Source organism: Protopterus annectens, chromosome 7.part1 (assembly GCF_019279795.1).
Source record: "Protopterus annectens isolate FY-2018-M chromosome 7.part1, PAN1.0, whole genome shotgun sequence".
Classification (NCBI taxonomy): domain Eukaryota; kingdom Metazoa; phylum Chordata; order Ceratodontiformes; family Protopteridae; genus Protopterus; species Protopterus annectens.
In genome coordinates, this window is record NC_056740.1 from 352,923,147 (window position 1) to 352,940,985 (window position 17,839).

At 44.5% G+C, this 17,839-nt stretch overlaps 1 protein-coding gene across 1 annotated transcript in view; it reads left to right on the top strand.

Moving 5' to 3' along the window:
- LOC122807767 (sarcolemma associated protein) overlaps positions 1-17,839 on the top strand; it is a 2,306,558-nt gene that overhangs the window by 472,886 nt on the left and 1,815,833 nt on the right. The window lies entirely within an intron of this gene.

Here is a 17,839-nt window from a genome sequence, read left to right on the forward strand (position 1 = left end):
CTTCTACTACTTGGTGGACATTGTAGATCTTCTGAATCTGTCTTTTGGGCCATCCATTTTTAAACTACAGATTTTTGTTGAGAGGTTGGGCAGCTTATCCCACATAGCTTGTCTTTTTCCTAACTAATAGATAATCTGAAAATCTGTTAAACAACTCCACCCCCAGAAATATTTTTGTTTTGTTCATGTTTCTTGAATTTTCAAATTTTGTCAGTTTATGACCTTATAACTCCTTTTAAAAAATGGCCTGCTTGTCAAACACCAGCAATTCATATAGAAAATGTTTTATCACAGTTTAAACATTCCGCTTTGACACTTCAAGCAACTTATTCTTGTATCTCAGTCTAACCCTTCCAATCCAATATGTAACAGCTTTTGATTTTCTGAAATCTATCGCTCTTGTCTTTTTCTGAGGAGCTTAGATTTGTTATTCCCTCTCCGCCTACTCTCTTAAATGTAGTTGGTAAACTTTTCTAGTCTTAGTTTGTATCACTTCATGTGAGTATCATGCAGTATTGCTTGTATCCATTTGAAGTGCATTTGTCCCAACTGTATCCAGAGCTGTACAGTTCTTTGCTATTCACTACTTGAGTTATCACTCTTATTGTAAAGAGACATGGCAGCTTGCTTCCTAATGAGAATGTCTCTTCCTTTACATATTAATATCAAATTGACCTTGAGTGCTTTACTTGTGTGTGTTTAGATAATATGGAATGGGATGGTCCAGGTCTGTTTCCACTTTAATGCTTTTCTTTGTTGCTCTGGGATGTTGGTCTGCTAAAAGGTCTTCTGTAGAATAACCTATCTGGTCACTCTGCTGTAGCTCCAGCCACCGTAGTTCTTAAGAGGAATGCTTATTGCTGGGGTTGAGAAGGTGGTTCTGTGGGTTTGTCCCAGTTTGGAGAAGCACCACACTGGGCATGTGGATGCCTAACCTTAGTGAAGAATTCCACCATACAGAATTGTTTGGAGAGTCCCTGATTTTTAGTTCTCTTTCAGACGTGTTACTGCTGGCATTGTCGGTCTGTTCTTGGAAAGGAGAGAGTGCAGACTGTTCCCAACAATCCCATTCATCTACTGCCATATTCCTCTCATCTTTTCCACTTTCATAAGGAGTCTGGAGGTGGTGTTTCCTGTAAAATTCTAGATTTCATTGGTTGTAACCAGTGACATCTGAAACATCAGTCCTGCAGTCTGTTATTGAAATGTGAACTCCGTGCCACCCTTCACAAGTTCAGGGCTATGTTCTTGGGTTTGTATGCTCCAGAAGCACTTCTGAAACCTGAAAAGGGTGAGCTCAGTCAGTCATGCGGGAGGTATAACAACCACATTAAAGTTGGGGGGGGGGGTGCTCCTCATTCCTACTCCTTTACAAGGAAATTGTCCATGTTATGGTTGTTCGTTACTACTTGGAACACCAATGTTTTGGGTAGTGCATGTCTTAGGGGAATTTAGTATCCTGGTGAATACCAGTTTACACCTGGAACCTCGTCTGAATCTTTGGATTCAGCGGAACTCTCTTCAGGCTATTTTGAAAATTGTGGTCCACCTTGTAAGGCAGCCAGTTCGTTGTCTGAGACTGTTGGGCTTCCTAACTTTCACTTGATTTCTGATATAGCAAACAGCATATCAGCAGCCATATGCTTTTGAGCGTCCTTCTCCATGACCATCCAAGATATAGTAGCAAAACATGTTCTGAAATCTTGTACAAGATAGCAAGGTGGCAATAGAGAGACTCCACATGTGTAGGTTAAGTAAGACGTTTGTAGCTGTTGCTAGCTAACTGCTTGCTGGTATAATGGATCCCACAGCAAACTATAGAAACCCATGTCAGTAGTTTAGATCCTGGAAACGTTTATCATTTTTATTTTTGTGGGTAAATGGAGCTGTGGATCCATTCGATAATATTATTGCAGTGCCTGCATTCTCCTTATGTCACACGTATGCTCCCCATACAATGACATAGGGCATAAAGGTGTGATGTACGGATGCAGTTAACCAGAATTTCTTTGCTGCTGGTCCGAATGCCGTCATTGCTGGTTGGTCTGAAAGCCCTTTTGCTGTGCTGAATACCTAGCTGTCAGGTGCTCCATTGGGGTCTTTTTTTCTTTGGTCTTATTCTTTTTTGGTTACCTAGAGTTCATGTCATCCAAGAACGGAAAATGTCAGTGTGGGAGGTAGATTCCCCATAAGGATCATCACAATGTCTGTCTGCTTGCTTCCCGTTATCATAAGTCCTGTAGCATTTGCAAAGCATTTGGGCCTAAGACTCTTACAAGTCAGTTATCTTCCCTTGCCATCTATCTTGAGAACCGGAAGCTTAAACTGTTAGCCAAAGGTAGCATGGCAGAATCTTCTAAACCTGAGTTCTGGTTAAGCAAGGAGGAGGCCAAGAAATCTTCGCCAGATTATTTGACTGTCCAGCCTCCACAGGGCATCTCTGTAGAGGCAAGTGAAAGCTCTGTAGGCTGTCTGGTGTCTGTGTCAGAGACTGGCATGGATTCTTCCTTTTGCAACTCCTATGAGGCTTTGCAGGTGTTTGCTTTGGATGTCAATGGGGAACCATCGTTGAGCATCTCCGAGGGCTGTAGAGGGATTCCGTACATTCTGGCAGGGAAGAGGTTCTGGGTGCTGTTATTGAATCTCCTCAAGGGTTAGAGCCTGTGGTGTCTTCTGTACAGCCTAAAGATCCTTTGAAGGAATGGCAGGAGTTTACTCAGGGCCTGTTTAATGCTTTAATGGCACTGAAGCCTCCCCAAGGGGTTTCTGTGCATACTGTCCCTTGGCCTTGTACTCCTTCCAGATGAGATAGGGAACCTTATTCCTCAGGTGGAGATTCAGAATCTGATGCTAAGTCCCTGTCCTACTCTTCCTAGATGCCTTTGCTTTTGGCTTACAGTTCTGAGGAAGAAGTCTGTAAGTTCCCCCCCCCACCCCCTCCTCCTTTTAAAGAATGGTGTTTTGGAGACGCTTTAGCTATATTAATGGAGTACTTTAAGTGGTAATCTTGTATGTGTGATATCCAGAAAAGGTATGAGCTGCTTCAGGTGGACACCCCTAAACCTTCTGCAGTACCTCCTGTGTTGGCTGCTTTATTAGACATCTTTGTAGCTGCCTCTAAGTCTCCCAATTCGCAGCCTCCTGCTCCATATAAACCGGACAGGTTCTATAAAGTTCCTGAAGATTATCTGACCTTGCTGTGGTGTCCGTCTCCTCTGACGAGCCTTCCAAACATTTGCCCTCTTCCAAGCTTCTGCCTTCAGATGAGGATAATAGGGCAATGAAGAAAATTGATAAGGTTTATACTGCTTCTACTTTGGTCTTTCGGGCCATCAATTATCAGACCCACATGACCAGCTATGCTCTGGCCTTGATTGTCCAAGCTTGTCAGGTTATTTCCAACCTTCCTGATTCTGGAGCAGATCTTCTAGTCTGTTTATGTTAAGATGTTCTTCGTGTTTCACTGTTGCAGTCATTACATTTGGGTAATCTGCTGGCAGGTTGCCCTCAGTCGGCCTGAATTCCAAAGTCTTGGGTCCTGCGTCAGTTGCTGTCTCCTCTTCCATGATGTAAGGTCACCAGGGGTATAAAACATGCAGCCGACGCCATTTTCTTTAGTCTTTCTTGCCGCGCGGTGCCTGAAGTAGAAGCATTTCGCAAGTGCCGGTCGGCCGACTACTGAAATATTCGAGTTTGAGTTTCAGAACCGAAGTCTTCACTAAAGCTAAGTACCCCGTTGGGGAAACTTTTTTCTTGCTCCATACCGATGTCAGAAAAAGTTAATAATTGTATTACTTGTGGGAAGCAAATACCTCATAAGGATTTCCATTTATACTGTATTCCTTGCCTAGGCCCTGATCACAACGTGCCTGGCTGTCGGTTTTGTGCTAGATTTAACCAACGCACTATTAAGCGTCTGTATATTTTTGCCTCAAAGTATTTTGGAAACAGATTTAACTACCCAGAAATGTCGTCTGATAGCAATCAGACTACCGGAGTACATAAAAAACGCAAAGAAAAGGACAGAGAAAGGCAGTCGAGATCCAAAACCGACGACAAAGCTTCTAAGCCAGTCGCCGGTTCTCAGTGAGGCACTTTCGCAGCCCCTGATACCAGCTACCTTCGAGTCGTAGGCCTCTACCGACACCCATGTGGAGTCCGGGATGCCACAAGATACTCAAGGTATTGGACCGGATGTATCTCCCTCGGATGGGTCCAGAGCCGCTGAGCAGGCACCAGCTTCTGAGGGATGTTTACAGACCTCAACATTTTTATATCAAACTGACGACAGCTGCAAAACCAAAGACAAAAGCAACTTCTAAAACTAAAAAAATGATGCATGAGCCACGTGCACAGGCCTTTATGCCTAAAAAACAGATGATCAAAATGGCTGAAGACCTTATTACCTTGATCAGGGCTACCCTTCCCCCTCCAGATAAGAGGCCTAGGCAAGACACTGATTATGAATCTTCAGATCAGTTTTCTATTTCTTCTGATTCCTCCTCTGATCAGGAATTATCTATACCTCCCTATGAGGATTCTGATGCAGAGGAGTCTATATACCATTTGCTTCTCCTCCTGAGGATTATTCATTTGGGGAAACCTTGCATACTTTGAGGGAGCATTTTCACTGGGAGAGTCAAGATTTCTCAGAATCAAAAAAGAGGCTCAGGGATTTCCTTCTCCCTCAGCACAGGCCTTTAGCCATTCCCCCTGTTTTAGACATTGTGGATGATGTGTTTTTAGAGTCAATTTGACCCGTGACTCCTTACCTCCGGCTCCCAGTAAGCTTGACAGATATTACAGGGTCCCTGACTCACATAAATGTTTATTTAGAAACCGTGCTGCTGATCCTGAAACTATTTCACAGGGTCCAAAGGGAGTTAAGGCCACAACAGCAAAACATCCTACCCCCTCTGACAGAGATTCAAGGGCACTGGACAGATGGGGAAAAAAGGTTTATACATCTGCAACCTTTGCAATCAGAGCCTTAAACTGTCAATTTCATATGCTTAAGTATCAACAGCATGTTATGGGATTGCTGAAACAGAAAATTATGTTGATTTCTGAATGTGCAGAAAATAAAGAATTGCAGGAATTATTGCATGCAGCTGAACAGGTTGGAAAGCATACTTTGCAATGTGGTTTTGACTCCTTAGAGGCCTCCTGCAGGGCTGCAGTTACTGGATCTGTGATTAGGAGGCATGCCTGGCTAAAGGAACAAAATTTGCCTGATCATGTTAAAGCTAAATTGCTGGATGCACCTTTACAGCATGATACTCTGGTATTAAGGCAGAAGAGGTTTTAAAGAAAATGGAAGACAAAGCTAAGTTTATGCAAACTGTTAAAGACTTCTTACAAGTGCAGCCACCAAGATCAGTAGACACTGGTCTACAAAGAATTGGTCCTTTCCTGTGTCAGACAGAGCTCAAAGGGGCAAATCCAGACACCCTAAGGGTTCCAGATACCAGGCACAAGATTCATACAGGTCAAAGCAATGGGGCGCTTCTACCTCCAAATCTGGAGGAGATAAAGTGCAAACCTACAGAAAACAGTCCCAATGACTTCCCTCTGCCTACACCAAGCACTTGTCTTTTGGCAGCACCCTTAGGGGGGAAAAGTAGCACTTTTTGCTCAAAATTGGCAGTTAATAACCAAGGACAAGTGGGTACTAAACATAGTATCACAGGGATACAGATTCCATTTCCACACTCTGCCAATGGCAAACGGTTGGTCAGATCTGCCCAAAAATCAATGGGCAGAGGCACAGAAACAGGTTATGTCCCTCATGGATATAGGGGCCATTCACCCAGTACCAGAACAGGAAAAAGGACAAGGTTTTTACTCAAGACTGTTCTTGGTACCCAGAAAGGACAAGGCCTGGTGGCCAATACTGGATTTATCAATTTTGAACATATACCTGAACATTCCAAAATTCAAAATGCTGACTTCGCAGCAGCTTCTGCCCATGCTGAGCAAGAATGCTTGGCTGGTGACATTAGACCTAAAAGAGGTATACCTGCATGTCCCAATAAGATAATCGTGCAGAAGATACCTCAGATTCAAGGCTGGTTTAATGCATTACCAATTCTCTGCACTGCCCTTTGGTTTATCTACTGCGCCCAGGGTCTTCACAAAATGCCTGGCACTAGTAATTGCATTTTGCAGACAAAAAAGTATACAAATATACCCTCACTTGGACGACTGTCTCATTCAAGCAGAGAGCAAGGATATTCTTCTTCGACACCTGACATTTGTGAAAAGGCTTCTAACATGCCTAGGGTACACAATAAACAAAAATAAATCACAACTGGTACCCTCTCAAAAGATAACATTCTTGGGTGCAAGCTTGAATACAACTGCCCAGATGGCTTACCTCACGCCAGACATACAAAGGCAACTGACTACTTACTTCAAACTGATGGCAACAAAAACCCAGTTATCTGCAAGACAAATTCTGCAGGCTTTGGACTTCATGGCATTCTGCATCCTACTGATTCCATATGCGAGACTGCATATGAGGAAACTTCGATGGTACCTAAAAAGTTTGAGTCAACATTCTCAGAGTCTGGAAACAATGATTCCTGTCATACCCTGCCTACAACAGGAGTTTCTATGGTGGGCAAAGGCATGTCACCAAAACATGGGATGGGCCTTCACTCTACCTCCTGCCAGCCAAACCTTAACAACAGATGCATCAGATTATGCCTGGGGGGCCCACATGGCAGGAAGATGCATTCAGGGCATATGGACCCTAAAACAAATGCATCTACATATCGGCCAGAAAGAGATGCTAGCTGTTCAAAATGCTCTAACAGCCTTCAAGGACTTACTTCATCCAGGACAACTACTGATAAAGACGGACAACACCACTGTCATGTGGTATATAAACAAGCAAGGGGGCACACACTCGTACCCCCTTTGCAGATTAGCCATGGCACTGTTGGACACAGCTTTGACCTACCAAATGCATCTCCAAGCTCAATTCTTGCCAGGAAAGCAAAATACTCTGGCAGATGATTTAAGCAGGAAACCTTATGGACCCTCACGAGTGGAAATTAAATCCACAGGTTTTCAGCATGATAACAGAAAAATGGGGGAGCCCAGACATAGATCTATTTGCCTCTCCTCAAAATTATCAATTGAAAAGATTCTGCACAAGGACTTATCACAGACAAGCATGGAAAGTGGACGCCCTATCCTTCAGTTGGAAAAACCTGTCAGTTTACACCTTTCCTCCTCTGCCTCTTCTTCCCAAGGTCCTCCTAAAAGTCAGACAAGAGAAACCAAAGATGATACTAATTGCCCCGGACTGGCCCCGCCAATACTGGTACCCAGTCGTAAGGAACTTGTCTCAATACCCAGCTTTGACCTTACCTCAACTACTGTCCCAGCAAAACGGTCAGAACCTGCACAGTCATCTCCAGACACTGAACCTGGCAGCATGGCTGATCATGTAGTTATACAAACTCCTCCTCTCAGTAAAGCTGTGATGGATGTCATTTTGGAAGCCAGAAAGCCTAGTACTAGAAAATCTTATGCTGATAAATGGAAGAGATTCTGTGCTTGGAATCGAGCACAAGGAACTGATACAGCAGAGTCAAATATTCCTCACATATTACAATACTTAACTGAGATGTGTGACAAATGCCTATCTTTCTCTTCAATTAAAATCCATGCCTCTGCCATTTCTGCTCATTACAATACAGAACCACCAATCTTTTCTCATCCTTTACTAAAGCAGTATCTTAGAGGAGCCAAAAATTTAAGGCCTCCTAGAAGATCACCATTACCTGCATGGGACCTCAATTATGTATTTGAAAAGCTCACCCTGCCTCCATTTGAACCAGCTGCTACTGCTGACATAAAGTTCTTATCATGGAAAACAGCTCTGCTACTAACAATTACTTCAGCAAGAAGAGTTTCAGAGCTACAGGCCCTCATGGCTGTAGAGCCTTTTGTCATATTTTACCCAGACAGGGTGTCTCTGAGGACAAATTCTACATTTATGCCTAAGGTGGTTTCCAGTGTGGCTCTTAATCAAACAATTCATCTGCCAACCTTTTATCCAAATCCGCAGAACAAGGGGGAGAGAATTCTGCATTCCTTGGATGTACACAGACAACTAAGATGCTACTTGAGCAGGACTAAAGCTCTAAGAAAAACTGAGCAGGTTACTAGTGACATATGCTGCAGGATCAGAAGGAAAGGCCATTTCAAAGCAGACAATTTCAAAGTTAAGTCACTGCATCCGTTTCTGCTACTTACACCATGGTAAACCTGTGTCCAAGGGCATTAGGTCTCATTCCACCAGAGCTGCAGCTACTTCAGCAGCCTTTCTCAGAGGATTACCAACCAAAGACATTCTAGAGGCTACTACTTGGAGTTCTGTTCACACCTTTACAAAGCATGATCATTTGCCTCTCTACTCTAAGTCCAGGGCAGGCTTTGCCACTGCAGTTCTGCAGGGCCGTATAGACGCACCTAATGCTGTTTAGCTCCAGCCTCTCAACCATAGCTTTGGGATTCTACCCAAATGTAATGACTGCAACAGTGAAACACGAAGAACATAGTACAGTTGTGTACACTTACCATAAATGTAGATGTTAGAGTGTATTCACTGTTGCAGTCCAGGTTACCCGCCCACCATCCCCCAGTCATTCTGGAGTTTCTTTCCTTCTCTATCTTCTACAACCTATGTGGTGTATTTGCTTGTAGATGAAGGTAAAGTTTATATTGATGTGTGTGTGTGCGTGTGTGTGTGCGTGTGTGTGTGCGTGTGTGTGTGCGTGTGTGTGTGCGTGTGTGTGTGTGTGTGTGTGCGTGTGTGTGTGCGTGTGTGTGTGCGTGTGTGTGTGTGTGTGTGTGTGTGTGTGTGTGTATTTTTGGGGGCACCTGACATCTGGGGCAAGAAAAACTAAAGAAAATGGCATCGGCTGCTTGTTTTATACCCCTGGCGACCTGACGTCATGGAAGAGGAGACCGCAACCGACGCAGGACTCAAGACAATGGAATTCAGGCCGACTGAGGGCAACCTGCCAGTAGATTACCCAAATGTAATGACTGCGACAGTGAATATACTCGAACATCTACATTTATGGTAAGTGTACACAACTGTACTTTCTGCCTCTTGGGTGGCTTATCACTTTATCAAGTGTAGCTATGATGCTGCTGATGCATCTTCCAGAGCTGCTGCTTTTGGGTCTGTCTTGAGGCTTTATTCTTGCCTTCCCCTGCAGTCTTTACCTGAAGATATTAAGGCCAAGTTGCTGGATGCTCCTTCAGGTAATAAAAAATCTCTCTGGGACCTTTGCCACTGACATGTTTTAAGTCTCTTCAGGGAAAAAGGTAAAGCTTTGCAGGACCTTTAACATATTTTTGTATCCCCCATTTGTAAGTTCTGGAGGAACTATCCTGTTAGGACTGCTTTTGTTCGCAGGCAGCCTTGTCAGACCACCAAAGGCAGGAAGGGTGATAGGCGAGCTGCTCGTGCTAAGTCTTCTCATACTCCTGTGGCTGAAAAGCCTGCGTCTGTCAGACTTCTCTTCGCCCCCCCTCCACTCCTCGGCCAGGTTCCCTTGTGTCTCTCTTTCTCCCTCCCTATCTTCCAAACTGGCATATCATCTCCTCAGATTCTTGATTTCTGTCTGTCCTCCACCAGGGTTACTTCATGATGTGGAAGTCTCTCCCTCCTTTTTCCAGATTCCCTAACCTCCTCTGGAACGCTCATTTCTCAGAGGTCCTTGGATCTCTATTCGACCAGGGAACTATTCATCCTGTCCCTCCTTCACAAATAGGAAAGGGATTTTACTCCAGGATGTACCTTGTCCCCTAAAAGTAGGGCACGTGGAGCCCTATTCTGGATCTGTTCTTGCTAAACACCTTTCTCATCGTTCCTTCTTTTTGAATGCTTACTCTTCAAATCTGTTTTCTCTTGTTCTACCCCAGGCTTTTCTGGTGTCTTTAGATCTGAAATATGTTTACCTTCTTATTCTTATTCACCCTCTTTTCAGGAAGTTTTTACATTTCTCTGTTTCTTCGTCTCACTTTCTGTTCTGTACTTTGCCCGTTGGCTTCTCTACTGCTGCAAGGGTGTTCACAAAATGCCTAGCTCCTGTGGTTGCCTTTTGCAAGCTCCAAGGCATTTGGATTTTTCCTTGTCTAGACTACCTGTGCCATCTCCCAGTCACCTGTTGCAGGATCTGGAGTTATCGCTTCTGCAAAGTCTGAGGTTCACTATCAACTTTGAAACGTCTGTCCTGACTCCCTGTCAGGACCATGTGTATCTGGTTTAAAGGATTCAGACTGTACTAATCCTGGTTTCTTTCACCTCCAAAAGTTCTGTCCTTGACTGCTTTCTTTCGGTCTCCTTCTCCTGCCTACTGTTCCAGCCAGAGAGTTTCTTTGAGCCCTGGGATTCATGGCCTCTTCTGTTCCAATGCTTCCTCTTGGCAGACTGCACATACAGAAGCTTCAGTGGTACCTGAAGTCATTTTGGCTTCAGCATCGCCATCATATGGATTTCAGTGTCTCTTTCCTTGATTAAAGTGAGAATTCAAGTGGTGGATTTAGTAACTTTCCAATCAACCCAGGTCTGCCCTTTTAGCCTCTGGTTCTTTCTTTTGATCTGTTCAATGATGCTTCATAAATGGAGTAGGAGTCTTCCTGTGGTCATCTGAGAGTTCATGGTCTTTGGCTCTCCCATCAGAGGTTAGACCATGGTAGTATTGGAGAGATGAAGACCCTTAAGGCTTTTCACTCCATGAAGTTTCCAGGCCTTCTGAAGATTTGCATGCACAACACAACAGTGATCTGGTATGTCAACAAACAGGGCGGCATAAAGTCTCACCTTCTGTGCAGGTTTTCTTTTCAGGCCTGTGATCTTTCCCTCCGTTATCAGTCAACTCTTCAGGCAGTTTATATTCCCAATCTAGTGGCAGACACTTTGAGCAGATCCAAAATAAAGGCTCATGAATGGATGCTTCACAGAGATGTGTTTCTGGACATAGTTCATCTGTATAGTATTCCTTTGGGTTGATCTTTTTGCCCTCCCTCTGAACAGGCAGCTCCCTCTTTTCTGTTCCAGAGTTTCTATCTGGCATGGAAGACTGACACACTTTCTTTTCTTTTCCTTGGAAGGGTATGTTTATCTATGCCTTCCCTCCTCTTCCTCTACTTCCAAGAGTCCTGCAGAAGATTCAGCTGGACTCACTAAAAATCTTGTAACTCCCTTTTGGAGAAGACAACATGGTTTCCCCCTCCTGATGCATCTGGCCAGGGGCAATCATCACAAGTTCCCTCATCGGTTGGACTTCCTCACATAGAACAAGGGGTCGCTCACTTGTCCACTCTCTAGCTGACACTGTAAGTGATAGGGTTTTCATCCCTTTTTCTGAGGATGTGCTCTGGGTTTTACAGGAGTTACGAAAACCTGCAACTAGAAAGTCTTGTATGTTCAGATGAAGAGAATTTCTGTCTGGTGCCATAGTCGTAACCAAGACCCCTTTTAAGTGGGACGGGGGGGTCCCTCTGGTTCTTTCCTGTTTGTACGAGTTGCTCCAGTCTGGCTTGGCCTATTCTTCTGTAAAGACCCATTTGTCAGCTGTTTCTGCTCGTCTGCCCTTGAATCCTCCCTTTTCATCTCACTTTGTGGGTGAGCAGTTTCTTAAATGCATCTGGCTTCTCAGGCCCCCAAGTAAGTCTAGTCTTCCTCCTTGGGACCTAATTTTGTTTTAGAAAAATTGACCCAGGTTCCTTTTAAGCCTATAGGTTCTGATTCTGTGCAACATTGTACTTGGAATACAGTCTTATACTTGCTCCTACTTCTGCTTGAAGTTTCTGAGCTTCAGGCCCTTATGACCGTTCTTTCTTTTCATTTATTTATTTTTTACAGAAGGGCAGGGTGTCTCTTCGTACTACTAATCCTTTAATGCCCAAGGTTGTCAATGAGTTGTGTTTGAATCAGACAGTTCAACTCCCTTTTTTCTTTCTCAGTCTGATAGTGAGAGGGGTCTACATACCTTGGATTTGCACAGACAGTTCAGGTATTTGAATAAAACTAAGGCCATTTGTAAATCTGAGCAGCTGTTTTTCTTTTCATCCCAGGACATTTGGGTTTGGCTGATGTTCTTCATGTTTCACTGTTGCAGTCATTACCTGTAGGTTATCCCTGCTGTGGTAGCCCTCGGCTGGCCCGAGTACCAGAACCAATGTTTTCCTGTGTTGGCTGCTGTTGCTTGCTGACCGACGTCAGGTTGTCAGTGCTATAAAGGAAGGCAGCTGACTCCATTACATCAGTCTTTCTTGACGTGGAGCCCGTAGTAGTAGCAGTTCTCAAGTGTGCCGGTTGGTCACTACCAGAGTCTGAATTATAGCTGAAAACATCTGAAGCCAAGTACCCTATTGGGAATCCTTTTTTTCTTGCACTAACCGATGTCTGAAAAAATTAACAACTGTCTCGCCTGTGGAAAGCAAATCCCACACAGAGACTTCCATTCATACTGTGTCACTTGTTTAGGCCCAGACCACAATGTCCCCCGTTGCCGGTTCTGTGCCCTCTTTAATGCGAGAACCATTCGTCGTAGAGCTCTTATTGTAGCCAGGTATTTTCGTCTCCTGTCTTCGCATTCTGAAATGGCGTCTGTCAGCCAACAGTCCTTAGACATTCTGAAAAAGTGTAAGGATAAAGATAGAGACAGACTACACAAGGCTAAGCCTTCCAATGACTCTACCACAAAGCAGGTACTCAGCTCTCCGGAATTCAGTGAGGCACCTTCACAGCCCCTGATGCCTGATTCGATACCTTCACAGGCCTCTACTGAGACCCTTTCAGAGTCCGGTATGCTGCAGAAATCTTCATCTTCCGAGCCTTTGGTGGTCTCTTCCTTGGTTGGATCTGGAGCTGCGACAGGCACCGGCTTCCGAGGAGGTTTTTTGCACTACCGAATCTAGATAAAAAAAAGTCTTCTCATCCGACTACCATTTCTCTGACCGATGGATACTCTTGGGCATAAAAGCAAGGCCACTCCTAGGAAAACTACCTCTAGCCGCCATTTTACTCCTGCCCCACTACCCCAAGCTCAAATGCTTAAAATGGCAGAGGATCTTATCACCCTTATCAGAGGTATTCAGGCCACAACTTCTAAAAGGAAGAGACAATTCTCCTGAAATACTGACAGAACAGGATTCTGAGGAGTCTGATTATTCAGATTTTGAAGAGGAACAACAACCTCTGACTGCTTATGAGGATTCAGATTTAGAGGAATCCATTCCTTCTGCCTCCCCACCAGAAGATCTTTCCTTTGGGGAAATCTTTCACACCCTCAGGAAACATTTCCACTGGGAATCCCAGGACTTCCCTCAGTCTAAGAAAAGACTGAGAGTTTCTAGACCTGCCCCAGCACAGACCCTTGGCCATCCCTCCAGTCTTAGAGGTGGTGGATTATGTTTTCCATGAATCCAGCTTAGCTCCCGATGCCCTCCCACCTGCTCCCAGAAAACCTGACTGGTATTAGAGTACCGGATTCTCTCGGATACCTGTACAGAAATCCTGCTGCAGACCTGGAGGTCATTACACAGGTATCAAAAGGAGCCAAGGCTAGATGTTCATAGTGTTTCACTGTTGCAGTCATTACACTTGGGTTATCCTGCTGGCAGGCTACCCGCAGTCGGCCTGAATTCCAAAGTCTTGGTCCAGAATCTGTTGCTGTCGCCTCTTCCCTGACGTCAGCTTGCCAGGGGTATAAAAGATGCAGCCAATGCCATTTTCTTTAGTCTTTCTTGCCGCGCGGTGCCCGAAGCAAAAGCAGTTTGCAAGTGCCGGTCGGCCGACTCCTGTGATTTTCAAATTCGAATTTCAGATCTTAAGTCTTCATTAAAGCTAAGTACCCCGTTGGGGAAACTCTTGCTCCAGACTGATGTCAGAAAAAGTTAACAATTGTATTTCTTGTGGGAAGCAAATACCTAAGGATTTTCATTCTTACTGTATTCTTGCCTAGGCCCTGATCACAACGTTGCTAGCTGTCGGTTTTGCGCTAGACTTAACCAACGCACTATTAAGCGTCGGTACGATTTTGCCTTTCATTACTTTGGCCGAAGATTCAATTATATAATGCCGTCAGAACAACCAACTACTGGAGTTTATAAAATGCACAAGGAAAAGGACAGGCATCCGAGGTCCAAAACCAACGACGAGGCTTCCGCTAAGCCAGTCGCCAGTTCTCAGTGAGGCACTTTTGCAGCCCCTGACGCCCGCTACCTCAGAGCCACAGGCCGCTGCCGATTCCCACGTGGAGCCAGCTAGGCCTCTGGATACTCAAGATATTGGATACTTGGAAATTATTCTCTCAGATGGGTCCGGAGCTGCTGAGCAGGCATCGGCTTCTGAGGGTGTTTTCAGACCTACACAGCTATATGTAAAGCCTACCTCAGCTTCCAAAACAAAGAATAAAGCAGCTCTAAAGACAAAGAAACAAGTACAGCATTCTCCTGGATAGACTTCCATGCCTAAGAAACAGATGCTCAAAATGGCCGAAGACCTAATTACCGTGATCAGGGGTTCCCATCCCCCTCCTGATAAGAGGCCTAGGCAAGAGACAGAATATGAATCTTCAGATCAGGTTTCCATTTCCTCTGACTCCTCTTCTGAGCAGGAATACTCTCTTCCTCCCTATGAGGATTCTGATGCTGAAGAATCTATTTCTTCAGCCTCTCTTCCTGAGGATTTATCTTTTGCGGAAACCCTGCATACCATGAGGGAACACTTCCACAGGGAGAGCCAAGACTACTCAGAATCAAAGAAAAGGCTTAGAGATTTTTTTTTATTACTTCAGAACAGGTCGCTTGCTATTCCCCCTGTGTTAATCATTGTAGATGATGTATTTTCAGAGTCCGCCCTTTCTCCTGACTCTTTACCCCCCCCTGCCCCTGTAAAACCAGACAGATATTACAGGGTTCCAGACTTGCATACAAAAACCCTGCTGCTGATCCAGAAACTATTTCTCAGGGTCCCAAAGGGGTCAAGGCTTCTACTGCAAAAACCTTATCTCCTCTGACAGGGATTCTAGGGCACTAGACAGATGGGGGAAGAAAGTTTACACTTCTGCTACTTTGGCTGTGAGGGCTTTAAACTGTCTATTTCATATGCTTAAATATCAGCAATACTTAATGTCACTGCTAAAACAGAAAATGTTGGCAAATTCTGATTGTGCAGAAAATAAGGAAATGTAGGATTTATTGCATGCAACTGAACAAGTGGGAAAGCATACATTGCAATGTGGTTTTGAGTCTCTAGAGCCCTCTTGCAGGGCCGCAGTTATGGGTTCTGTCATTAGGAGGCATGCTTGGTTTAAGGAACAAATTCTACCTGATCATGTTAAGGCAAAATTACTAGATGCTCCATTACAGCATGATACTTTATTTGGTGTTAAAGCAGAGGAGGTGTTGAAGAAAATGGAGGACAAAGCGAAATCTATGCAAACAGTAAAGGATTTCTTACAGGTACAGCCACCCAGATTTAGCAGAAACTGACCTACTAAGAATTGGTCCTTTCCAGTGTCAGACAGACCACAAAGAGGCAGATACAGATGCCCTAGAAGAAGATCCCAGCCCCAGGGCTCATATAGGCCTAAACAGTGGGCTGCTTCTACCTCCAAAAGCGTAGAAGACAAATCACAGCCATACAGGATACAGTCCCAATGACTTCCCTCTGCCAGCACCAAGCACTTATCTTTTGGCAGCCCCCTTGGGGGGAAAACTAGCACTTTTTTCACAAAATTGGCACATGATCACCCAGGACAAATGGGTCTTGAATATAGTGTCCCAGGGCTACAGGTTCCACTTTCACACCCTGCCAAGGGCAAAAGGTATGCCAGATCTGCCACACAATCAGTGGGCAGAGGCACAACAAGTTTCATCCCTCATGGACATGAGGGCCATTCAGCGAGTACCGCAGCAAGAGCAGGGACAAGGATTTTACTCAAGGCTTTTCTTGGTACCCTGAAAGGACAAAGCCTGGAGGCCAATACTGGACCTATCTATTCTGAATACATTCCTGGACGTTCCAGAATTCAAAATCAGACAATCTTGCAGAAGATACCTCAGATTCATAGCTGGCTCAATACACTAACAATTCCCTGCACTGCCCTTTGGCTTATCTACTGCGCCCAGGGTCTTCACAAAATGCCTGGCACCAGTAATTGCATATTGCAGACAAAGAGGAATTCAAATATATCCTTACTTAGACGATTGCCTTATTCAAGCAGAGAACAAGGACATTTTACTACAACACCTGGCATTTGTAAAAAGATTGATTTGCCTAGGGTACACAGTAAACGAAAAGAAATCAAAATTAGTACCCTCTCAAGAGATAATATTCCTGGGTGCAAGCTTAAATACAACTGCCCAGATGGCTTGTCCTCACGCCAGACAAACAAAGGCAACTGACTTATTACTTCACAATGTTGGCAACAAAGACCCAGTTAACTTCAAGAAAAATTCTGCAGGCCTTGGGCTTCATGGCATCCTGCATTCTGCTAATTCCATATGCCAGACTGCATATGAGGAAACTACAATGGTATCTAAAAAGTGTTTGGACTCAACATTGCCACAGCCTGGAAACATTGATTACCCTCATTCCTTGCCTTCAACAGGAGTTTCGATAGTGGGCACAGTCCTGTCACCTCAACAAGGGACAGCCATTCAACCTACCCACAGCCAGGCAGTCAATAACAACAGATGCTTCAGATTATGCCTGGGGGGCCCACATGGCAGGAAAATGTATTCAGGGCACATGGCCTTCAAGCCAAATGCATCTTCATATCAATCAAAACGAGATGCTAGCTGTTCAAAATGCCCTGACCGCTTTCAAGGACTTTATTCATCCAGGACAACTACTGATAAGGACGGACAGTACTACAGTCATGTGATACATAAACAAGCATGGAGGCACACATTCCTACCCCCTCTGCAGACAAGCCATGACTTTGTGGGACACAGCATTGACTCATCAAGTACATTTGCAAGCACAATTCCTGCCAGGAAAGAAAAATACTCTGGCAGACGAACTAAGCAGAAACATTACGGATCTCCACGAGTGGAAACTGGATCCACAAGTCTTTAGCATGATAACAAAGAAATGGGGATGCCCAGACAGATCTTTTTGCCTCCCCTCACAATTGCCAACTACAGAGATTTTGCACAATGACTTATCACAAGCAAGCATGGAAAGTGGATGCTCTTTCATTCAGATGGAAAACTCTAACAGTGTATGCCTTTCCTCCTCTGCCTCTCCTTCCCAAGGTACTCCTAAAGGTCAGACAGGAGAAGACAAAAATGATTCTTATTGCCCCAGACTGGCCCCAGCAGCACTCGTACCCAATCCTAAAGAGCTTGTCTCAAGGCCCAGCCTGGATATTGCCTCTAATTCCTCACTTAATGACCCAACAAAACAATCAGATCCTGCACAGCCAACTCGGGACCCTAAATCTGACAGCATGGCGAATAATGTAGCCATTCAGAACACACCTCTCTCTAAAGCAGTGATGGATGTTATTTTGGAGGCCAGGAGGCCTAATACCAGAAAATCTTATGCAGAAAAATGGAAGAGATTATGTGCTTGGAACCAGGCACAATGAATTGACACGCTTGTACCAAATATTCCTCAGATTTTACAATACCTAACTGAGACAAAGGCCTATCCTTATCAATTAAAATCCATGCCTCTGCCATTTCAGCTCATTACAATACGGAACCACCTATTTTTTCTCACCCATTGCTAAGGCAGTACCTCAGAGGGGTCAGAAACATAAGACCTCCAAGGAGAGCACCAATACCTACATGG